Source organism: Arvicanthis niloticus, chromosome 4, assembly GCF_011762505.2.
Source record: "Arvicanthis niloticus isolate mArvNil1 chromosome 4, mArvNil1.pat.X, whole genome shotgun sequence".
In the NCBI taxonomy this organism is placed as follows: domain Eukaryota; kingdom Metazoa; phylum Chordata; class Mammalia; order Rodentia; family Muridae; genus Arvicanthis; species Arvicanthis niloticus.
This window is the reverse complement of record NC_047661.1, coordinates 56,572,097-56,581,862: the sequence shown is the minus strand read 5'-3', so window position 1 is coordinate 56,581,862 and position 9,766 is coordinate 56,572,097. Positions and strand designations below refer to the sequence as shown.

The 9,766-nt window shown below is 36.2% G+C and overlaps 1 protein-coding gene and 1 long non-coding RNA gene across 5 annotated transcripts in view; one reads left to right on the top strand and one right to left on the bottom strand.

Moving 5' to 3' along the window:
• Fstl5 (follistatin like 5) overlaps positions 1–9,766 on the bottom strand; it is a 575,824-nt gene that overhangs the window by 486,424 nt on the left and 79,634 nt on the right. The window lies entirely within an intron of this gene.
• LOC143442005 (uncharacterized) lies at positions 1,287–4,873 on the top strand. The gene is made up of 3 exons (XR_013109859.1): positions 1,287–1,493; positions 2,014–2,091; positions 4,733–4,873. It is a non-coding gene; the product is annotated as an uncharacterized LOC143442005 (long non-coding RNA).

Here is a 9,766-nt window from a genome sequence, read left to right as displayed (position 1 = left end):
AAAATCAAAGGATAATAAGTATAGATGAGAGTGAAGATTCCCAACTTAAAGGGCCAATAAATATCTTCAACAAAATTATAGAAGAAAACTTCTCTAATCTAAAGAACGAAATGTCCACAAACATAAAAGAAGTCTATAGAACGCCAAATAGACTAGACCAAAAAAGAAATTCCTCCTGTCACATAATAATCAAAATACCAAGTGCACAAAACAAAGAAAGAATATTAAATGCAGTAAGGGAAAAAGGCGAAGTAACATATAAAGGCAGACCTATCAGAATTACACCAGACTTCTCACCAGATACTATAAAAGCTAGAAGATGCTGGACAGATGTTATACAGATCCTAAGAGAACACAAATGCCAGCTACTATACCCAGCAAAACTCTCAATTAACATAGATGGAGAAACCAAGATATTCCATAACAAAAACAAATTTATACAATATCTTTCCACAAATACAGCATTACAAAGGATAATAGCAGGAAAGCTTCAATACAAGGAGGGAAATTGTACCCTAGAAAAAGCAAGAAAGTAATCCTCTTTTAACAAATCCAAAAGAAGATAGCCACACAAAGATAATTTCACAAAAATAACAAGAAGCAACAATCACTGTTCCTTAACATCTGTTAACATCAATGGATTCAATCCCCCAATTAAAACACACAGGCTAATGGGCTGGATACATAACAGGGCCCAGCATTTTGCTGCATACAGGAAACCCACCTCAGTGACAAAGACAGACTCTACCTTAGAGTAAAAGGCTGGAAAACAATTTTTCAAGAAAATGGCCCTAAGAAACAAGCTGCAGTAACCATTCTAAAATCTACAGCCCGAGAACACAAAGGGAGAGACTCATGGCTCCACCTGTATAGGTAGTTGAGGGTGGCCTTGACAGGTATCAGTGGAAGTAGACAGCCTAGGTACCTGAAAGTTTGGATTCCCTAGTGTTGGGTAATTTCAAGAGCAGTAAGGTGGAAATGACAAGATGGTGAGAGTACACCCTCATAGTAATTGGAGGGGGGGATGGGGTAAGGGTTAGGCATCAGTGGAAGTAGAGGGCCTTGGTGCCTGAAAGTTTGAATTCCTTAGTGTTGGGGAATTTAAGAGGAGGGAGGTAAAAATGGGAGGATGGTGGTAGTACACCCTCATAGAAACTTCCAGAATTATATGGATTAGACATGACAGAGGCAGGCCACCAGAAGACTAGATTCCACAATTCAAACAAAAAATTATCTTGATACTAAATTTTGTTTTGAGAATTGTATATTGTAAAATACACAGCCTTGGTGTATCTACTCATCAAGTGAGCTGAGCAGACCTGCTCGAACCTCTGATGTCCTGGAATTGCAGCTGGATGCAGTGAAGACAAAGCGTCAGAGGCTTATCAATTTACTCTTCTCCCTGCCCCTCTTCTAATATCTCAACGCCCATAATCAGCTTGAAGAAGTTAATGAAGAGTCCGTGCCCCTATTCCCTGGGCTTGGGGACTGAGGTGATTAATACTGGGCTGGCTTTCTAGGGAAAAGTAGTGGTTTTGTTGGAACAGGGAGGATTAGATAGAATTTACTGCACAGCCAAAACCTATTGGTAGAAATATGTATGAAGTTATAATTAAGATGAAGTTATAATTTCTTAAATGGTATAAAATTTACTTTGATTTCAAATTTAAGGTTTTCTTTGGTATCAGCTTCTTATTGATATAAAAGTCAGATTAATATTGTTACTTTCATAGGCATTGTGCCTATATAACACATTTAGAAATACAAGCCTTAGACCCAGTCCTTCTTTAACTTTTTAAACTGACTTGAGATGGTTATCCTGTGAGTTGAGGGCCTATAGCAAATTCATGGCTCTAAGTTTATTGTTAGGGTGTTTTCTAGATTTTATTTAGCTGAGAGGAGTTAGCAAATAATAGTCCAGATTGCCTTACATGGATAGTTGTTTTTTAAAACGTCAGAAGTCCACAGAATTGACGTTACAAACATTTCTGTATTAATGTTCATTTTGATTAGAGACCTGTCTGCTCCTGACAGCTTCCTGTCTTGGATTCTAAGAAGAAATTGAGCATCTTTGGAGTTACTCCAGTTGTGGTAAGACAGCCACTAGGCAAGAATTGCCTCTTTTCATCTACAGACAAATTACTGTCCAGAAAACGACAAGTTTCACAATAGTCGACTGATTATATCTGCCTAGACAGAGTAATCAGCCCTTAATAATTCTGCATCACTAGGTATGTCAGATGATTCTGGGCCAGAAGGCTGAAGATCGAATGCTCGAATGTTTTGTAGTATAGGGACTGTCAAGGTGCTTAGCAGTCTCTATAAATTGGCAAAGTTTTAGAAGCTATGCTTTGTGCTTCCCATAATTTCAGTTAACTTGGTCATTCTGGATTTCTGACAGGTTGAATACTTATAGTCTCATAGCCAATCCCGGCCATTTACTTTGAGAGAAAAGATTTGAGAGGATGGTTTTCAGCTGACATTCATTCTAAAGCCACGAAAAAAAGCCATTTCAGAATTAAGTCTTTTAGTTAGGAGGGACAACAGGGGTTCTGTTTAGTCAATAAAATGACGGACTGGGTATTAGGTCTATCTTGTATCTTACTGACACAAATTGGTATAGTTATGCTCTAATTGTATTCTAAGAGAAATGTTTTATTTTAACAGGAAGGGTGATATGTAGGAGGAACTAAGGTGGGAGGAGTAAGAAGAGGAGAAGCTAAGTGATGGGGGTGGGAGGGAATGGAGGTGGATGTTTGCCTGTCCCAGCCAGTCAAAGATAGTTGATATATCTAGGTTGGGTATTGGGTTACACTTCTGATTGATATTGAGCATTACCAAACTTATAAAGCCTTTGATTAACATTAAAAAATAATATAAAAGCAAAAGTGGGGATGGGATAGGGGTTTTCTAGGGAGGGGAAATGGGGAAAGGGGATGGCATCTGAAATATAAATAAAATATCCAATAAAGATTTTCACACAAAAAAAGATGAAAAAAAAACACAACAAGAAAACATACAGAATCAACTAAGCACACAGAGGATCACAGAGACTGAAGCATCAACCAGAGAGCATGCATGGGATGGACCTAGCTCCCTACACATATGTAACATATATACAGCTTAGTCCTCATGTGGAACCTCAAACAGCAGGAACAGAAGTTGTCTCTGACTACTGGACAGCCTTGTCTAGCCTGAATAAAAGAAGATGTACACACACATAGTCTTACTACAGCTTGATACGTAAAGGTGGGATTTTATACATGGGAGGTTTCCCCTATTCTGAGGAGAAATGGAAGAAGGCATATGGGAGGGGAAGGGAGAGGGGAGAGCTGGGAAGAGAGGAAGAAGAGCTAGCTCCGATTGGGATGTAAGAAGAACAAGCAAATTAATTAATGAAAAATATCTGACACACTAAAACAGAAAAATGAGACATAAAAATATGAAGAAGAAAGTAAGAGTCTGTTAAATGATGATGTACAGCTGTAAATCTAACTCTTCATTCCAGGTGCTCTTGTAAGGACTGACCTATGACCTGCTTTCTATTCTCTTCTATAAACTAAGAGTTAAATTTGCACTTTCCTTTGTGCTGCTTTTGGGAATTTATATTTTTTAATGAATCATCCATTTTTCTCTAATTTTTCCTTTATAAGACTTATGTATTTGGTACCATTTTAAAATAATAGTTTTAGAATTTATGAACTTATTTCACTGAATTTATGATTTGCTTATGTTTTAATTCTTTTTTTGTCAGTTTCATTGTATCTACTATTTCTCTCATTTTTAGATAAAACAAAAGTTATTTTTTCAGATCACATAATGGTCAAAGCATTTAACACTTACTTAAGCACTTTCTCTAAATATTGCAATTATTATTTTACCCATTAATCCCAATTAATTATGAGGTTTTTGGATTTCAGATTCACATAAATTTGCATATCAACTTTTGGGCCTCATGATTAACAGCTAATTAAAATATAAGTATATATCTTCTTCTTTTTTATTTTTATTTTATTTTATTTTATTTTATTTATTTATTTATTTATTTTTGGTTTTTGAGACAGGGTTTCTCTGTGTAGTCCTGTCTGTCCTGGAACTCACTCTGTAGACCAGGCTGGCCTTAAACTCAGAAATCTGCCTGCCTCTGCCTCCCAAAGGCTGGGATGAAAGGCCTGTGCAACCACTGCCCAGCAAGTATGCATCTTTGAATATTAGAATCATATAATATGTAAACAATATATATAAAACATTTTTAATATTATAATAAAATCAGAAAGTTCAAGTTAATGCCAAATTTTTTTTTCTTATAATGGTTTATCATTAGATAAACATGTTATCTCATTAAAATCATTTTAAGACTGCAGAGCTTTACATGAAGGAGATTATGAAAGAACTGAAGAATAGACACATTTTTAGGAAGACATTTCTCGTAAAATATTAGATGATTTCAAATTATCAAAACATTAAATAGCAGAACATAAAAATAAAATTAAAATTAACAAGAGCTTAAACTAAACTCAGAGGTAAACATATTATATGGAAGATCAAAATTGGAAAAATGATGAAACATCACAGAGAGAGGTAGAGGAGAAATTAGTTGCTGTTATCATAGGAACAGGTATATTTATTATATGAAATGTTTAAAGATTTAAATAAGAATCCTTATCAGCATGAGTTTAAGAATAAGTTAATAATTGTAAAATAATTCTGATATTTTTCACATAATTTCTAGGTACAGTGAGAAAAACCATGGTGAACAAGAAGAAAGAATTTTTTAAAGTGAAATATAGAACATTCTTCAACAAGGTCTAACAGAGTAAGTGTACCTGATCCTCCCATCTTGGCACAATGGACAATTGGACAATTTCCCAGACAGAGCTTGAGTTTATATGCAGTCCCTAGCCTAGTCTGCTACCATGACACCAATCTGCAAGGTCTGACCAAGATAAGAACTGACCATCTGTTGTACAGTTTCTTGTTTTTTCCCTGGGGAGCAGGCAAGCCTCCTCCCTGGGTACCCAGGAACCAATGGTATACCGCTGGGAGGGTAATTCAGGAACCAGGAGTCTGAGGTCTACCTTTTCCTTCAAGGCATCTGCTCACCAGGTGGAGAGATGAGGCTGAAGCAGGGCTGACCAGAACCCAGTCTGATTGGGAGAAAGGGCTGACTGTATTGTAGGAGTGGAAGAAGGGAACCTATTTTTCTGAGTTTTAGGCACAACTTTTCAGTGGAAGTCTTTTGCCAGGGTGATTCTTAATGAAACAGCTCTCTGAGATAATCTTTGCTTGTTCATACTGGTTTGTTTGATGGCAGATGTAAATACATACACTATTTGGTGTGAGCCAGGGATTATATATCTTTTGTGGTCAAGGAATACCCAGGAAGGCAAACTAATTGACTGAAGGATCAAGGCTATCTTGATACCTCATTAGCATGAAGAATAACTTGATGTGTTGTGCTACAAGACTGAGTGTCTATGGTTCTTAGTGGGGTATCTGTGGTTATGTGTTTTATAGTAGGTACAAAGACAGGTAGTGATACTGTTCACTTAATATTTCTGGGATCTGAGCTTACTCTTGCCAGTTCTTATATAGAGCATGGACCCACATGCTCTATACTCATCTTCAGCCTCTAGATTCTATGTATCTTCCAACCTCTCTGTCTATCTAGATCTCACACATTTAATGCTACTGTCTAGCTTGGTGAGTCAGCCTGATCCTCCTCTTCCCATACTTTCCCTACATGTCAGCCCAGCCTCTCTATCAACCTAATCTCATCCTTCCTCATCCATATTAAATCTTAAGACTGACATGACTACACATCCTGTATTCTACCCCAACCTACTCACCCAGAGAACTAACAATAAAGTTCACAGGCCCAAATCTCATTGCAAAACACTAATATTTTTAAAATCAAAGATATATTCCCTGTGAAAAAAGAATTCTTCCATTCCAGTAGAAATATTTACCAAAAAAGATCTATCTAACAGAGCATAGGACACAAAACCCAAAAGAACATTCATATGCTTCATGAATTCATGGAGGTTCGAAAATCACTCTTTGCCTGCTCTTAGGAGTCTTTCCCTCTTATTTGGTTCCTTTGTTCAGCCTCAATATGAGTGCTTTTGCCTTGTCTTATATCTTCTTTTGTCCTGTGTGACTGTCATCTCTTAGAGGCCTATTCTTCTCTGAAGACGAAATAATGGGTAAATAGATCTGGGGGAGAGAAGAGATAGTGGGAGAGCTCGAAGGAACAGAGGGAGGAGAAACTATGGTTTGAATGTATTGTGTGAGAGATGAATCTATTTTCAATTTAAAAAGTCTCAAGAAAACAAGTTGATTAATTTAAAGAGAATGGATATGAACTGCCTGAGTGATGTTCAAGAAAGCCTTAAATATCAGGCTTTTGGACATAATGAAGGCATTCTATAATTAAAAAATAGAATCCAGTAAAGAGATAGAAACAATGAAGAGAGCTCAAGCTGGGGTTGTAACTGATAAAACACTAATAACTCAACTAGAAACAACAAGGGAAGGACTTACAAGTAGACTAAAGTTAGGAGAAGTTCTGATATTCTTAAGATTATTATTTAAGATAACGTAGATGATCTAGACAAAATAAACAAATATTATGAAAAGTAAAAGAGGGAGGGTAAGCAGTGGTTAGGATCTATTTTATGAGAGAATAATCAAATTTCAATAAAAATTTTTAAAAAGAAAGAAATTTAAAACACAATAAAAGAACATGCAAGAAATATCAGACAAAATCATCCAATTATAGGCATAGATGAAAGAGAAGAATCTCAAATTAGTGGCATATATAAAATCATCAACAAGACAGAATAAACCTTAAACAAACTAAGACATGCCCACACAGACAAAAGAATCACATAGATCACAAAACAGACAAGACCAGGTAAGAAACTCACTATGGCATACCATAGGTAAAATAGTAAACAGAATAAAAGAGAGTATTGAAGCTGCAAGTTGTAAGAATGGAAGTTGCATATAAAAATTATGACAACAGCTGGTTTGTCAATGAAAATCTTGAAATTCAGATGATCATGGAGTAAGATTTCCCAACCCTTAAAATACCAAGAGACTAATGTGCACAGTAAAACTATCTGCCATAGTTGAAGGGCAAAGAAAACCTTCCCATAATATAAATACATCCAATAAAAACATAGCATAGAACATACATACACAAACCAATTATTATTTGAAAAGGAGAGAGGTGGCCAGAGCCAAGAGATTGCTTCATCCCTAGCAATCAGGGAAAGCAAATCAAAAGTAGATTTGAGACTTCATCTTGTTCTAAACAAAATGGAAAGAACATCAATACAAACAAAAACAAATGCTGGAAATAACCTTTGGGAGAGAGGGAACACACACGCACTGTTGATAGTATTATAAACTAGTGAAGACACTCCAGAAATGAATGTGTAGAATGTTAAAAAGATAGATAAAAACTAACACTTGACCCAGGTATAAAATTCCTTGGCGTTTACTCTGAGCAGTCCACATGCTACTGTGCAGAAACTTCCTCAGCCATGTTCACTGTTGTTCATTCACAATGACTAGGGATGGAACCAGCCTAAATGTCCTTTAACTGATTAGCTGATTATGAAAACATGATACATATCCACTATGAAACTCCACTCATCAGTAAGAAAAAATGAATTTTTAGGTAAATAAATTAAAATTGAAAAGATCATATTGAATAATGTAACCCAGAGGCAGAAAGACACACAGGCTGCCTCTCGTCTCTATGTCCTATCCCCGGATCTTTATATGTGGATATTTAAGCCTGAAGTAACTGCAGAAATCATAAAAGTGAAATGAAACAATAGCTGTGGGAGATTGAAGGAAAATTGAAAAAATGGAGAGGACCTTAGATCGGGAGGTATTAAGAAATTAATACCAAAAAGGAAGGTTAAATAACAGCTAGGGTGTCTGAAAAACATAAGGTATCTTATTATCTATATACCTAAAATTCCATACAGTACTTATAGGTTTGTGCATACATATATATTTTAAATTATACTTTTCCATCTGAGCTAACAATGCTCCCTATGGGCTATAGACTATCTTACAACAAAAGGAAACAACATAGGTGAGAATCCTCCTTTTGAGTTCTTGGTCAAGGATTTTGTAAGAGACTCCAAAAATATTGTAAACTATTACTGTTGTTCTTGGTTTCTTCATGTTAGTTGATGAAAGGTTAAGTCCCTATTGCTGAATACACTATGCTCTTTAGATACAGACTCAAAAGAACCTGAGCTAAATCTGACCTGAAATTATCTTTTTTGAGAACAAGCTTGCAATCTGTTGTAATAAACCATGAACAAGCACAATTTGAGAAAAATATGGATTTATTTTGCCTGCTTTTTTGTTTATTTTTGAGACTGTAAGTTAATTGTAATATTTCTCCCTTCCCTTTCCTCCCTCCAACCCTCCCCCATATATACCTCCTGCTCTCCTTCAAACTCAGGGCTTCTTTTTTCAATAATTACTATTGCATGTATATATGTGTTTATATAGACATATATATTCTTAAATATGACTTGTAAAGACCATATAAAGTTACAAATCTGTATGGTTTTAGGGCTCACTGCTTGGCACTACACAACTAATTGGTGTGCTCTTTTCTAGGGACAGCCACCTCTTTGGCTCCCAGCTTCACTCAGTTGCCTGTAGATTTATGACTGCACAGTCCATCATTAAGGGAAATTGGGACAGAAACCTTTTGACAGGGAGCTCTTGCCTGAAGCAGAGGCTGCAGAATAATGCCTTTCCTGGACCTTCTCAGTTTCTTTATTTAATCAGTGACCACCTGCCCAGAGGTGGCACAGCCCACCATGGGATAGGTCTTCCAACATCAATCATTAATTAGTAAATTATCCCACGAGCATGCTCACATTTGATGAAAGCAGGCCTTATTTAGGATTCTCTACTCCCAAGTGACTAGTTTGTGTCAAGTTGATACAAGGTAGTTTTTCCTCAATGAGTGCTACAAGTATTCAGTGACCTAAAGATTCAAACTAAAAATAAACAAACAAAATGCTGAATCATGTTACATAAAATATATGTATTGTCATTTTTATTTTATTGTTCATATCTCCATATTAATGTCACTTCTCACTCTGCTGTTGCCTCTGTCTCTCTCCCTCTATCTCTCTCTGTTTTTCTATTTTGTGTCTCTGTTTCTGTTTGTTTCTCTGTTTCTCTCTGTGTTTCTCTCTCTCTCTCTCTCTCTCTCTCTCTCTCTCTCTCTCTCTCTCTCTCTCTCTCTTTCTCTTTCCCTTCTATGTTTACTGTTCTTTCTTATATAATGAAAGTTATTTAATCAATGGTGTCTCATCAAATAGTATTCCAGGTGGAATTCCAAGCTCTCATCACTCTATCAGGAGAAAAGACAGTATAAAGATTTGTGCGCCTGCCTGGACTATCAAATTGACTGAAACAATAGATCCCAAGGGATTTAACTTTCCTCAAAGAAGAGTTGAAGGAATGGAAAGACTGAGGATCTGGTGTCAAAGACAGACAGAACTTGCCTCACTAAAAGAAAACTCCATTATGACCTGGTAAATGGGCAAATCATAGTAGATAAGAGTGGACACTGATGGTTGATGGTGGAGAAGAGTACTCCTTGTCTAGGGCTTGATTGTTGCTTGCATCTCTTTTAAAAGATGTGTTTCTATTATTTCTAATTATGGGTAATTTTGTGTGTGAAGTATATGTGCAGATGTCTTTGGAGATCAAATTT